The sequence below is a fragment of the Nicotiana tabacum genome, chromosome 4 (assembly GCF_000715075.1).
Source record: "Nicotiana tabacum cultivar K326 chromosome 4, ASM71507v2, whole genome shotgun sequence".
NCBI lineage: Eukaryota > Viridiplantae > Streptophyta > Magnoliopsida > Solanales > Solanaceae > Nicotiana > Nicotiana tabacum.
Genome location: NC_134083.1, coordinates 39,401,089 through 39,415,439, shown reverse-complemented (window position 1 = coordinate 39,415,439; position 14,351 = coordinate 39,401,089).

Below are 14,351 nucleotides of genomic sequence, written 5' to 3'. Positions count from 1 at the left end.
TTCCGAGTAGATGTACTCTTCGCTCAGGTTGTTTTACGTAGCTTAACCCAAGTAGAACCTTTTTGCCTTGGGGGATCCAGCTCATAGTTCTGGGTAGAAGTACTATACGCTTAGGATATTTTACATAGCTTAATCCAGGTAGAACCATTTCACCTAGGGGGATCTGGCTCATAGTTCCGGGTAGAAGTACTCTTCGCCCAGGCTGTTTTACGTAGCTTAACCCAGGTAGAGCCTTTTCTCCTAGGGGGATCCAACTCATAGTTCCATGTAAAAGTACTCTTCGCTCAGGCTGTTTTACGTAGCTTAACCCAGGTAGGGCCTTTTTACCTAGTGGGATCCAGCTCATATTTCCGGGTAGAAGTACTCTTCGCCCAGGCTGTTTTACGTAGCTTAACCTAGGTAGACCCCTTTTATCTAGGGGGATCCAGCTCATAGTTCCGAGTTGAAGTACTCTTTACTGAGGATGTTTTACGTAGCTTAACTCGGGTAGGACCTTTTTGCCTAGGGGATCCTGCTCATAGTTCCGGGTAGAAGTGCACTTCGCTCAGGATGTTTTACGTAGCTTAACCCAGGTGGAACCTTTTCGCTTAGGGGGATCCAACTCATACTTCTGGGTAGAAGTACATTTCGCTCAGGATGTTTTACGTAGCTTAACCCAGGTGGAACCTTTTCGCCTAGGGGGATATAACTCATACTTCTGAGTAGAAGTACTTTTCGCTCAGGTTGTTTTACGTATTTTATCCCAGGTAGAACCTTTTCGCCTAGGGGGATCTAGCTCATAGTTCTGGGTATAAGTACTCTTCGCTGAGGCTGTTTTACGTAGCTTAACCCAGGTATAACCTTTTCGCCTAGGGAGATCTAGCTCATAGTTTCGTGTAAAAGTACTCTTCGCTCAGGATGTTTTAGGTAGCTTAACCCAGTTAGAATCGTTTTGCGTTTGCCTAGGGGGATCCCGCTCATAGTTCCAGGTAGAAGTACTCTTCGCTTAGGATGTTTTACGCAGCTTAACCCAGCTAGAACCATTTTGCCTAGGGGGATCTACCTCATAGTTCCGAGTAGATGTACTCTTCGCTCAGGTTGTTTTACGTAGCTTAACCCAAGTAGACCCTTCTCGCCTAGGGGGATCCAGCTCATAGTTCCGGGTTGAAGTACTCTTTGCTCAGGATTGTTTGCGTAGCTTAATCCAGGTAGAACCGTTTCACCTAGGGGGATCTGGCTCATAGTTCCTGGTAGAAGTACTCTTCACTCAAGATGTTTTACGTAGCTTAACCCTGGTGGAGCCTTTTCTCCTAGGGGGATCCAACTCATAGTTTCGAGTAAAAGTACTCTTCGCTCAGGCTATTTTACGTAGCTTAACCCAGGTAGGGCCTTTTTGCCTAGTGGGATCCAGCTCATATTTTCGGGTAGAAGTACTCTTCGCCCAGGCTGTTTTACGTAGCTTAACCTAGGTAGACCCCTTTCATCTAGAGGGATCCAGCTCATAGTTCCGAGTTGAAGTACTCTTTGCTAAGGATGTTTTACAAAGCTTAACTCGGGTAGAACCTTTTCGCCTAGGGGATCCTGCTCATAGTTCCGGGTAGAAGTGCACTTCGCTCAGGATGTTTTACGTAGCTTAACCCAGGTGGAACCTTTTCGCTTAGGGGGATCCAACTCATACTTCTGGGTAGAAGTACATTTCGCTCAGGTTGTCTTACGTAAATTAACCCAGGTAGGGCCTTTTTGCCTAGGGGGATCCAGCTCATATTTCCGGGTAGAAGTACCCTTCGCCCAGGCTATTTTACATAGCTTAACCTAGGTAGACCCTTCTCGTCTAGGGGGATCCAACTCATAGTTCCGGGTAGAAGTACTCTACGCTTAGGATATTTTACGTAGCTTAACGCAGGTAGAACCGTTTAACCTAGGGGGATCCGGCTCATAGTTCTGGGTAGAAGTACTCTTTGCCCAAGCTGTTTTACGTAGCTTAACCTAGGTTGGGCCTTTTAGCCTAGGGGGATCCAGCTCATATTTCCGGGTAGAAGTACTCTTCGCCCAGTCTCTTTTACGTATCTTAACCTAGGTAGAGCCTTTTCGCCTAGGGGGATCCAACTCTTAGTTCCGGGTAAAAGTACTCTTCGCTCAGGCTGTTTTATGTAGCTTAACCCAGGTAGGGCCTTTTTGCCTAGGGGGATCCACTCATATTTTCGGGTAGAAGTACTCTTCGCCCAGGCTGTTTTACGTAGCTTAACCTAGGTAGACCCTTCGCGTCTAGGGGGATCCAGCTCATAGTTTCGGGTAGAAGTACTTTTCACTCAGGATGTTTTACGTAGCTTAACTCGGGTAGAACCTTTTCGCCTAGGGGATCCTGCTCATAGTTCCGGGTAGAAGTACACTTTGCTCAGGATGTTTTACATAGCTTAACCCAGGTAGAACATTTTCATCTAGCGGGCTTCAGCTCATAGTTCCGTGTAGAAGTACTCATCACTCAGGTTGTTTTACGTAGCTTAACCCAGCTAGAAACTTTGTGCTTATGAAGATCCAGCTCATAGTTCCTGCTAGAAGTACTTTTCGCCCAGGCTGTTTTACGTAGCTTAACCCAGTAGAGCCTTTTTTTGCCTAGGGGGATCCAGCTCATAGTTCCGGGTAAAAGTACTCTTCACTCAGGCTGTTTTACGTAGCTTAACCCAGGTAGGGTCTTTTTTGCCTAGGGGGATCCAGCTCATATTTCCAGGTAGAAGTACTCTACGCCCAGGCTATTTTACGTAGCTTAACCTAGGTAGACCCTTCGCGTCTAGGGAGATCCAGCTCATAGTTCCGGGTTTAAGTACTCTTTGCTCAGGATATTTTACGTAGCTTAACTCGGGTAGAACCTTTTTGCCTAGGGGATCCTGCTCATAATTCCGGGTAGAAGTACACTTCGCTCAGGATGTTTTACGTAGCTTAACCGAGGTAAAACCTTTTCACCTAGGGGGATCCAGCTCATAGTTCCGGGTAAAAGTACTCATCACTCAGTTTGTTTTACGTAACTTAACTCTGGTAGAACCTTTTCGCCTAGGGATATCTGGATAATCGTTTCGGGTGGAAATACTCTTCGCTCAGGCTGTTTTACGTAACTTAAACCATGTATAACCTTTTCGCCTCGGGGGATCCAACTTATAGTTCAGGGTAAAAGTACTCTTCGCTCAGGATATTATATGTAGCTTAACCCAGGTAGAATAGTTTTTCCTAGGGGGATCTAGATCATAGTTCTAGGTAGAAGTACTCTTCGCTCAGGATGTTTTACGTAGCTTATCCCAGGTAGAACCTTTTCGCCTAGGGGATCCAGCACATAGTTCCGGGAAGATATACTTTTCACTCAAGTTGATTTACATAGAGTAACCCAAGTAAAACCTTTTCGCCTTGGGGGATCTAGCTCATTGTTCCAGGTAGAAGTACTCTACGCTCAGGATATTTTACATAGCTTAACCCAGGTAGAACCTTTTCACCTAGGGGGATCAGGCTCATAGTTCCTGGTAGAAGCACTATTCACTCAAGATGTTTTACGTAGCTTAACCCAGGTAGAACCTTTTTGCCTAGGGGAATCCAACTTATAGTTCCGGGTAGAAGTACTCATCGCTCAGGTTATTTTATGTAACTTAACCCTGGTAGAACCTTTTCACCTAGGGAGATCCAGCTCACAGTTCCGGGTAGAAATACTTTTCGCCTAGGCAATTTTACATAGCTTAACCCAGGTAGGGCCTTTTTGCCTAGGGGGATCCAATTCATATTTCTGGGTAGAAGTACTCTTCGCCCAAGCTATTTTACGTAGCTTAACCCAGGTAGACCCTTTTCGCCTAGGGGGATCCAGCTCATAGTTCCGGGTTGAAGTACACTTTACTCAGGATTTTTTTCGTAGCTTAACCCAGGTAGAACATTTTCTCCTAGGGGGATCCAGATCATAGTTCCGGGTAGGAATACTTTTCACTCAGGATGTTTTACATAGCTTAACTCGGGTAGAACCTTCTCGCCTAGGGGATCCTGCTCATAGTTCCGGGTAGAACCTTCTTGCCTAGGGGGATCCAACTCATAGTTCTATGTAGAAGTACTTTTCGCTTAAGATGTTTTACATAGCTTAACCCAGGTAGAACCTTTTCTCCTAGGGGGATCCAACTCATAGTTCCGGGAATAAGTACTGTTCACTTAGGATGTTTTACAAAGCTTAACTCAGGTAGAACCTTTTCGCCTTGGGGGATCCTGCTCATAGTTCCAGGTAAAAGTAAACTTCGCTTAGGATGTTTTACGTAGCTTAACCCAGGTAGAACCTTTTCGCCTAGGGGGATCCAACTCATAGTTCTGGGTAGAAGTACTCTTCGCCCAAGCTGTTTTACGTAGCTTAACCAAGGTAAAGTCTTTTTGCCTAGGGGGATCGAGCTCATAGTTCCAGGTAGAAGTACTCTTCGCTCAGGATGTTTTACATAGCTTAACCCAAGGTAGAACCGTTTCGCCTGGGGGGATCCAGCTCTTTGTTCCGGGTAGAAGTCCTCTTCGCTCAGGATGTTTTACGTAGCTTAACCCAGGTAGAACCTTTTCTCCTTGGGGGATCCAGCTCTGGGTAGAAGTACTCTTCGCTCAGGTTGTTTTACGTAGCTTAACCCTGGTAGAACCTTTTCTCCTTGGGGGATCCAGCTCATAGTTCCGGGTAATAGTATTCTTCGCTCAGGATGTTTTACGTAGCTTAACCCAGGTAGAACCTTTTTGCCTACGGGGATCCTGCTCATAGTTCTGGGTAGAAGTGGTATTCGCTTAAGTTGTTTTACGTAGCTTAACCCAGGTGTAACCTTTTCGCCTAGGGGGATCCAGCTCATAGTTCCGGGTAGAAGTACTCCTCACTCAGGATGTTTTACGTAGCTTAACCCAGGTAGAGCCTTTTCGCCTAGGGGGATCTAGCTCATAGTTCCGGGTAGAAGTACTCCTCACTCAGGATGTTTTACGTAGCTTAACCCAGGTAGAGCCTTTTCGCCTAGGGGGATCTAGCTCATAGTTCCGGGTAGAAGTACTCTTCGCTCAGGATGTTTTACATAGCTTAATCCAGGTAGAACCGTTTTGCCTGGGGGGATCCAGCTCTTAGTTCTGGGTAGAAGTCCTCTTCGCTCAGGATGTTTTACGTAGCTTAACCCAGGTAGAATCTTTTCGCCTAGGTGGATCCAGCTCTGGGTAGAAGTAATCTTTGTTCAGGTTGTTTTACGTAGATTAACCCGGGTAGAACCTTTTCGCCTTGGGGGATCCAGCTCATAGTTCCGGGTAATAGTATTCTTCGCTCAGGATGTTTTACGTAGCTTAACCCAGGTAGAACCTTTTCGCCTATGGGAATCCGGCTCATAGTTCTGGGTAGAAGTGGTATTCGCTCAGGATGTTTTACGTAACTTAACCCAGGTAGAACCTTTTCACCTAGGGGATCCAGCTCATAGTTCCGGGTAGAAGTACTCATCGCTCAGGTTGTTTTACCTAGCTTAACCCAGGTAGAACCTTTGTGCCTATGTTGATCCAGCTCATAGTTCCGGCTAGAAGTACGCTTCGCCCATGCTGTTTTAAGTAGCTTAACCTAGTAAAGCTTTTTCGCCTAGGGGGATCCAGCTCATATTTTTGGGTATATGTACTCTTCGCCCAGGCTGCTTTACGTAGCATAACCCATGTAGATCTTTTTCGCCTCAGGGGATGTAGCTCATAGTTCCGGGTAGAATTACTCTTCGCTAAGGATGTTTTACGTAGCTTAACCCAGGTAGAACCTTTTCGCCTAGGGAGATCTAGCTCTGGCTAGAAGTACTCTTCGCCCAGGATGTTTTGCGTAGCTTAACCCAGTAGAGCCTTTTCGCCTATGGAGATCCAGCTCATAGTTTCGGGTAGAAGTACTATTCGCTCAGGATGTTTTACGTAGATTAACCCACGTAGAACCTTCTCGCCTACGGGGATCCAGCTCATAGTTCTGGGTAGAAGTATTATTCGCTAAAGATATTTTACGTAGCTTAACCGAGGTAGAACCTTTTCGCCTAGGGGGATCCAACTCATAGTTCCGGGTAGAAGTACTCATCGCTCAAGTTGTTTTACGTAGCTTAACCCAGGTAGAACCTTTTCGCCTAGGGAGATCCAGCTCATAGTTCCGGCTAGAAGTACTCTTCGCCCAGGCTGTTTTACATAGCTTAACCTAGGTAGAGCCTTTTCGCCTAGGGTGTTCCAGCTCATAGTTCCGAGTAGAAGTACTCTTCACTCAGGATGTTTTACGTTGCTTAACCCAGGTAGAACCTTTTTGCCTAGGGGAATCCAACATAGAATTCCAGGTATAAGTATTCTTCACTCAGGATGTTTTACGAAGCTTAACTCGGGTAGAACCTTTTTGATTACAGGGGATCCAGCTCATAGTTCTGGGTAAAAGTACTCTTTGCTCAGGATGTTTTACGTATCTTAACCTAGGTAGAATTATTTTGCCTAAGGGGATCCCACTCATATATCCGGGTTAAAGTACTCTTCGCTCAGGATGTTTTACATAGCTTAACCCAAGTAGAACCTTTTAGCCTTGGGGGATTCAGGTCATAGTTCCAGGTAGAAGTACTCTTCGCCCAAGCTGTTTTATGTAGCTTAACCCAGGTAGAGTCTTTTCTCCTAGGGGGATCGAGCTCATAGTTCCGGGTAGAAGTACTCCTCACTCAGGATATTTTACGTAGCTTAACCCAGGTAGAACCTTTTCGCCTAGGGGATCTAGCTCATAGTTCCGGGTAGAAGTACTCTTCGCTCAGGATGTTTTATGTAGCGTAACCCAGGTAGAACTTTTTCGCCTAGGGGATCTAAGCACTAGTTCCAGGTAGAAGTATTCTTCGCTCAGGATATTTTACATAGCTTAACCCAGGTAGAATCTTTTCGCCTAGGTGGATCCAGCTCTGGGTAGAAGTAATCTTTGTTCAGGTTGTTTTATGTAGATTAACCCGGGTAGAACCTTTTCGCATTGGGGGATCCAGCTCATAGTTTCGGGTAATAGTATTCTTCGCTCATGATGTTTTACGTAGCTTAACCCAGGTAGAACCTTTTCGCCTATGGGGATCCGGCTCATAGTTCTGGGTAGATGTAGTATTCGCTTTGGATGTTTTACGTAGCTTAACCCAGGTGTAACCTTTTCGCCTAGGGGGATCCAGCTCATAGTTCCGGGTAGAAGTATTCTTCGCTCAAGATGTTTTACGTAGCTTAACCCAGGTAGAACCTTTTTGCCTCGGGGGATCCAACTCATAGTTACGGGTAGAAGTACTCATTGCTCAAGTTTTGTTTATGTAGCTTAACTCAGGTAGAACCGTTTCGCTTAGGGAGATCCAGTTCATAGTTCCTGCTAGAAGTACACTTCACCCAGGTTGTTTTGCGTAGCTTAAATAAGGTAGAGCCTTTTCGCCTAGGGGGATCCAGCTCATTTTTTTGGGTAGATGTACTCTTCGTCCAGGTTGTTTTACCTAGCTTAACCCAGGTAGACCCTTTTCGCCTAGGGGTAACAAGCTCATAATTTCGAGTAGAAGTACTCTTCGCTCAGGTTGTTTTACGTAACTTAACCCAGGTGGAACCTTTTCGCCTAGGGGATTCCAGATCATAGTTCCTGGTAGAAGTACGCTTCGCTCTGGATGTTTTACGTAGCTTAACCCATGTAGAACCTTTTCTCCTAGGGGAATCCTGCTCATAGTTCCGGGTAGAAGTACTCTTCGCTCTGGATGTTTTACGTATCTTACCCATGTAGAACTTTTTTCCTAGGGGGATCCAGCTCATAGTTCCATGTAGAAATAATCTTTGCACAAGATGTTTTACTTAGCTTAACCCAGGTAGAACCTTTTCACCTAGGGGGATCCAGGTCATAGTTTCGGGTAGAAGTACTCATCGCTCAGGTTGTTTTACGTAGCTTAACCGAGGTCGAACCTTTTCGCCTAGGGGGATCCAGCTCATAGTTCCGGCTAGAAGTACTCTTCGCCCAGGCTGTTTTACGTAGCTTAACCTAGTAGAGCTTTTTCGCCTAGGGGGATCCAGCTCATAGTTCCGGGTAGGGTACTCATCGCTCAGGTTGTTTTACGTAGCATAACACGGGTAGAACCTTTGTGCCTATGAAGATCCAACTTATAGTTCCGGCAAGAAGTACTCTTTGCCCAGGCTATTTTACGTAGCTTAACCCAGTAGAGCCTTTTTGCCTAGGGAGATCCAGCTCAAAGTTCCGGGTAGAAGTACTCTTCGCTCAGGATGTTTTACGTAGATTAACCCAGGTAGAACCTTTTTGCCTAGGGGGATCCAGCTCATAGTGCCGGGTAGAAGTACTCTTCGCTCAAGATGTTTTATGTAGCTCAACCCAGGTAGAACTTTTTCTCCTAGGGGGATCCAACTCATAGTTCCAGGTATAAGTATTCTTCACTCAGGATGTTTTACGAAGCTTAACTCGGGTAGAACCTTTTCGATTAGGGGGATCCTGCTCATAGTTCCGGGTAGAAGTACATTTCGCTTAGGATGTTTTACGTAGCTTGACCTAGGTAGAACCTTTTCGCCTAGGGGGATCCAACTCATAGTTCCAGGTATAAGTATTCTTCACTCAAGATGTTTTATGAAGCTTAACTCGGGTAGAACCTTTTCGATTAGGGGGATCCTGCTCATAGGTCCGGGTAGAAGTACACTTCGCTTAGGATGTTTTACGTAGCTTGACCCAGGTAGAACCTTTTCGCCTAGTGGGATCCAACACATAGTTCCAGGTAGAAGTACTCATCGCTCATGTTGTTTTATGTAGCTTAACTCAGGTAGAACCTTTTCGCCTAGGGGGATCCGGCTCATAGTTCCGGGCTGAAGTGCATTTTGCTCAGGATATTTTATGTAGCTTAACCCAGGTAGAAAATTTTCTCCTAGGGGGATCTAGATCATAGTTCCGGGTAGAAGAATTTTTCACTCACGATGTTTTATGTAGCTTAACTCGGGTAGAACCTTTTTGCTTAGGGGATACTGCTCATAGTTCAGGGTAGAAGTACACTTCGCTCAGGATGTTTTACATAGCTTAACCAAGGTAGAACCTTTTCGCCTAGGGGGATCCAACTCATAATTCTGGGTAAAAGTACTTTTCGCTCAGGTTGTTTTACGTAGCTTAACCCAGGTAGAACCTTTTCTCATAGGGGGATCAAACTCATAGTTCCAGGTATTAGTATTCTTCACTCAGGATGTTTTACGAAGCTTAACTCGGGTAGAACCTTTTCCATTAGGGGGATCCAGCTCATAGTTCCGGGTAAAACTACTCTTCGCTCAGGATGTTTAACGTAGCTTAACCCAGGTAGAACATTTTTACCTAGGGGATCCAGCTCATAGTTCTAGGTAGATGTACTCTTTGCTCAGATTGTTTTATGTAGCTTAACCCAAGTAGAACCTTTTCGCCTTGGGGGATCCAGCTCATAGTTTCGTGCAGAAGTACTCTACGCTCAGGAAATTTTACGAAGCTTAACCCAGGTAGAACCTTTGCACCTTGGGGGATCCGGCTCATAATTACGGGTAGAAGTACTATTCGCTCAGGATGTATTACATAGCTTAACCCAGGTAGAACCTTTTCACCTAGGGGGATCCGGCACATAGTTCCAGGTAGAAGTAATCTTCGCTCAGGATGTTTTACGTAGCTTAACCGAGGTAGAGCTTTTACGCCTAGGGGGATCTAGCTCATAGTTACGGGTAGAAGTACTATTCGCTCAGAATGTTTTACACAGCTTAACCCAGGTAGAACGGTTTTGCCTGGGGGGATCCAGCTATTAGTTCCAGGTAGAAGTACTCTTTGCTCAGGATGTTTTACGTAGCTTAACTCAGAGCGAACCTTTTCGCTTAGGGGGATCCATCTCATAGTTCCGGGTAGAAGTACTCTTCGTTCAGGCCTTTTTACGTAGCTTAACCCAAGTAGAACCTTTTCTCCTAGGGAGATCCGGCTCCTAGTTGCGGGTAGAAGTACTCTTCTCCCAGGTTGTTTTACGTAGCTTAACCCAAGTAGGGCCTTTTTGCCTAGGGGGATCTAGCTCATATTTCCGGGTAGAAGTACTCTTCGCCCAGGCTGCCTTACGTAGCTTAACCCAAGTAGACCTTTCTCCCCTAGGGGGATCCAGCTCATAGTTCCGGGTTGAAATACTCTTTGCTCATGATGTTTTACGTAGCTTAACCCAGGAAGACCAGTTTCTTCTAGGGGGATCCAGATTATAGTTCCGGGTAGAAGTACTTTTCACTCATGATGTTTTACGTAGCTTAACTCGGGTAGAAAATTTTCGCGTAGGGGATCCTGCTCATAGTTCCGGGTAGAAGTACACTTCGCCCAGATTGTTTTACGAAGCTTAAACCAGGTATTGCCTTTTCGCCTAGGGGGATCCAGCTCATTTTATCGGGTAGATGTACTCTTCGCCTAGGCTATTTTACGTAGCTTAACCCAGGTAGACCCTTTTCACCTAGGGGGATCCAGCTCATAGTTCCGGGTAGAAGTAATCATCGCTCATGTTGTTTTATGACGCATAACCCAGGAAGCAACTTTTTGCCTAGGGAGATCCGCCTCATAGTTCCGGGTAGAAGTACTCTTCGCCCAGGTTGGTTTACGTAGCTTAACCCAGGTAGACCCTTCTCGCCTAGGGGGATCCAGCTCATAGTCCCGGGTTGAAGTACTCTTTGCTCAGGATGTTTTATGTAGCTTAACCTAGGTAGACCAGTTTCTTCTAGGGGGATCCAGATCATAGTTTCGGGTAGAAGTACTTTTCACTCAGGATGTTTTATGTCGCTTAACTCAGGTAGAACCTTTCCGCTTAGGGGATCCTGCTCATAGTTCCGGGAAGAACTACACTTCGCTCAGGATGTTTTACGTAGCTTAACCTAGGTAGAACCTTTTTTCCTAGGGGGATCCAACTCATAGTTCTGGGTAGAAGTACTTTTCGCTCAGGTTGATTTACGTAGCTTAACCCAGGTAGAACCATTTTGCCTAGGGGGATCCAGCTCATAGTTTCAGATAGAAGTACTCTTCGCTCAGGCTGTTTTACGTTGCTTAACACAGGTATAACCTTTTCGCTTAGGGGGATCCAGCTCATAGTTTCGGGTAAAAGTACTCTTCGCTCAGGATGTTTTACGTAGTTTAACCCAGGTAGAACCTTTTCTCCTAGGGGGATCCAGCACATAGTTCCGGGTAGAAGTACTCTTCGCTCAGGATGTTTAACGTAGCTTAACCCAGGTAGAAACTTTTCGCCTAGGGGATCCACCTCATAATTCTGGGTAGATGTACTCTTTGCTCAGGTTGTTATACGTATCTTAACCCAAGTAGAACCTTTGCGCCTTGGGGGATCCAGCTCATAGTTCTGGGTCGAATTACTCTACGCTCAGGATATTTTTCGTAGCTTAACCCAGGAAGAACCTTTTCACCTAGGGGGATCCAGCTCATAGTTTCGGCTAGAAGTACTATTCGCTCAGGATGTTTTACGTAGTATAACCCAGGTAGAACCTTTTTGCCTAGGGGGATCCAACACATAGTTCTAGGTAGAAGTACTCTTTGCTCAAGATGTTTTACGTAGCTTAACCCAGGTAGATCCTTTTCTCCTAGTGGGATCCAACTCATAGTTCTGGGTAGAAGTACTCTTCACTCAGGATGTTTTACGAAGCTTAACTCGGGTAGAACCTTTTCGCCTAGTGGGATCCTTCTTATAGTTTCGGGTTGAAGTACACTTCGCTCAGGATGTTTTACGTAGCTTAACCCAGGTAGCACCTTTTCGCCTAGGGGGATCCAGCTCATAGTTTCAGGTAGAAGTACTCTTCGCTCAAGCTGTTTTACATTGCTTAACCCAGGTATAACCTTTTCGCTTAGGGGGATCCAGCTCATAGTTCTGGGAAAAAAGTACTCTTCGCTCAGGATGTTTTACGTAGCTTAACCCAGGTAGAATCGTTTTGCCTATGGGGATCCAGCTCATAGTTCTGGGTAAAAGTATTCTTTGCTCAGGATGTTTAACGTAGCTTAACCCATGTAGAACCTTTTTGCGTAGGGGATCCAGCTCATAGTTCCGGGGAGATGTATTCTTTGCTAAGGTTGTTTTACGTAGCTTAACCCAAGTAGAACCTTTTCGCCTTAGGGGATCCAGCTCATAGTTCCGGGTAGAAGTACTCTACGCTCAGGAAATTTTACGTAGCTTAACCCAGGAAGAACCTTTTCACCTAGGGGGATCCGGCTCATAGTTCCGACTAGAAGTACTATTCGCTCAGGATGTTTTACATAGCTTAAACCAGGTAGAACCTTTTTGCCTAGGGGGATCCATTATATAGTTCCGGGTAGAAGTACTCTTTGCTCAAGATGTTTTACGTAGCTTAACCCAGGTAGAACCTTTTCTCCTAGCGGGATCCAACTCCTAGTTCCGGGTAGAAGTACTCTTCACTCGGGATGTTTTACGAAGCTTAACTCGGGTAGAACCTTTTCGCCTAGGGGGATCCTGCTTATTGTTCGGGGTTGAAGTACACTTCGCTTAGGATCTTTTACGTAGCTTAACCCAGGTAGAACCTTTTCGCCTAAGGGGATCCTGCTTATAGTTCCGGGTAGAAGTACACTTCGCTCAGGATGTTTTACGTAGCTTAACTCAGGTAGAACCTTTTCTCCTAGGGAGATCCGGCTCATAGTTCCGGGTAGAAGTACTTTTCACTCAGGATGTTTTACGTCGCTTAACTCGGGTAGAACCTTTTCGCTTAGGGGATCTTGCTTATAGTTCCAGGTAGAAGTACACTTCGCTCAAGATGTTTTACGTAGCTTAACCCAGGTAGAACCTTTTTGCCTAGGGGGATCCAACTCATAGTTCTGGGTAGAAGTACTTTTCGCTCAGGTTGTTTTACGTAGATTAGCTCAGGTAGAACCTTTTCGTCTAGGGGGATCCAGCTCATAGTTTCAGGTAGCAGTACTATTTGCTCAGGCTGTTTTACGTTGCTTAACCCAGGTATAACCTTTTCGCTTAGGGGGATCCAGCTCATAGTTCCGGGTAAAAGTACTCTTCGCTCAGGATGTTTTACGTAGCTTAACCCATGTAGAATCATTTTGCCTAGGGGATCCAGCTCATAGTTTTGGGTAGAAGTATTCTTCACTCAGGATGTTTAACGTAGCTTAACCCAGGTAGAGCCCTTTTGCCTAGGGGGATCCAGCTCATAGTTCTGGGTAGATGTACTCTTTGCTCAGGTTGTTTTACGTAGCTTAACCTAAGTAGAACCTTTTCTCCTTGGGGGATCCAGCTCATAGTTCCGGGTCGAATTACTCTACGCTCAGGATATTTTACGTAGCTTAACCCAGGAAGAACCTTTTCACCTAGGGGGATCCGGCTCATAGTTCCGGCTAGAAGTACTATTCGCTCAGGATGTTTTACGTAGTTTAACCCAGGTAGAACCTTTTCTCCTAGGGGGATCCAACACATAGTTCTAGGTAGAATTACTCTTTGCTTAAGATGTTTTACGAAGCTTAACCCAGGTAGAACCTTTTCTCCTAGTGGGATCCAATTCATAGTCCCGAGTAGAAGTACTCTTCACTCAGGATGTTTTACGAAGCTTAAGTCGGGTAGAACCTTTTCGCCTAGGGGGATCCTGCTTATAGTTTTGGGTTGAAGTACACTTCGCTCAGGATGTTTTACGTAGCTTAACCAAGGTAGAACCTTTTCGCCTAGGGGAATCCTGCTTATAGTTCCGGGTAGAAGTACACTTCGCTCAGGATGTTTTACGTAGCTTAACTCAGGTAGAACCTTTCCGCCTAGGGAGATCCGACTTATAGTTCCAGGTAGAAGTATTCTTCATCCAAGTTGTTTTACGTAGCTTAACCCAGGCAGGGCTTTTTTTTTCTAGGGGGATCTAGCTCATATTTCCGGGTAGAAGTACTCTTCGCCCAAGCTGTTTTACGTAGCTTAACCCAGGTAGAGCCTTTTCACCTAGGGGGATCGAGCTCATAATTTTGGGTAGAAGTACTCTTCGCTCAGGATGTTTTACGTAGCTTAACCCAGGTAGAGCCTTTTCACCTAGGGGTATCTCGCTCATAGTTTCGGGTAGAAGTACTCTTCGCTCAGGATCTTTTACATAGCTTAACCCAGGTAGAACCGTTTCTCCCGGGGGGATTCAACTCTTAGTTCCGGGTAGAAGTACCTTTTGCTCAAGATGTTTTACGCAGCTTAACTTAGGTAGAACCTTTTTGCCTAGGGGCATCCAGCTCTTTGGTAGAAGTACTCTTCGCTCAGGTTGTTTTACGTAGCTTAACCCGGGTAGAACCTTTTCGCCTTGGGGGATCCATCTCATAGTTCCGGGTAAAAGTATTCTTCGCTCAAGATGCTCTACATAGTTTAACCTAGGTAGAACTTTGTCGTCTAGGGGGATCCGGCTCATAG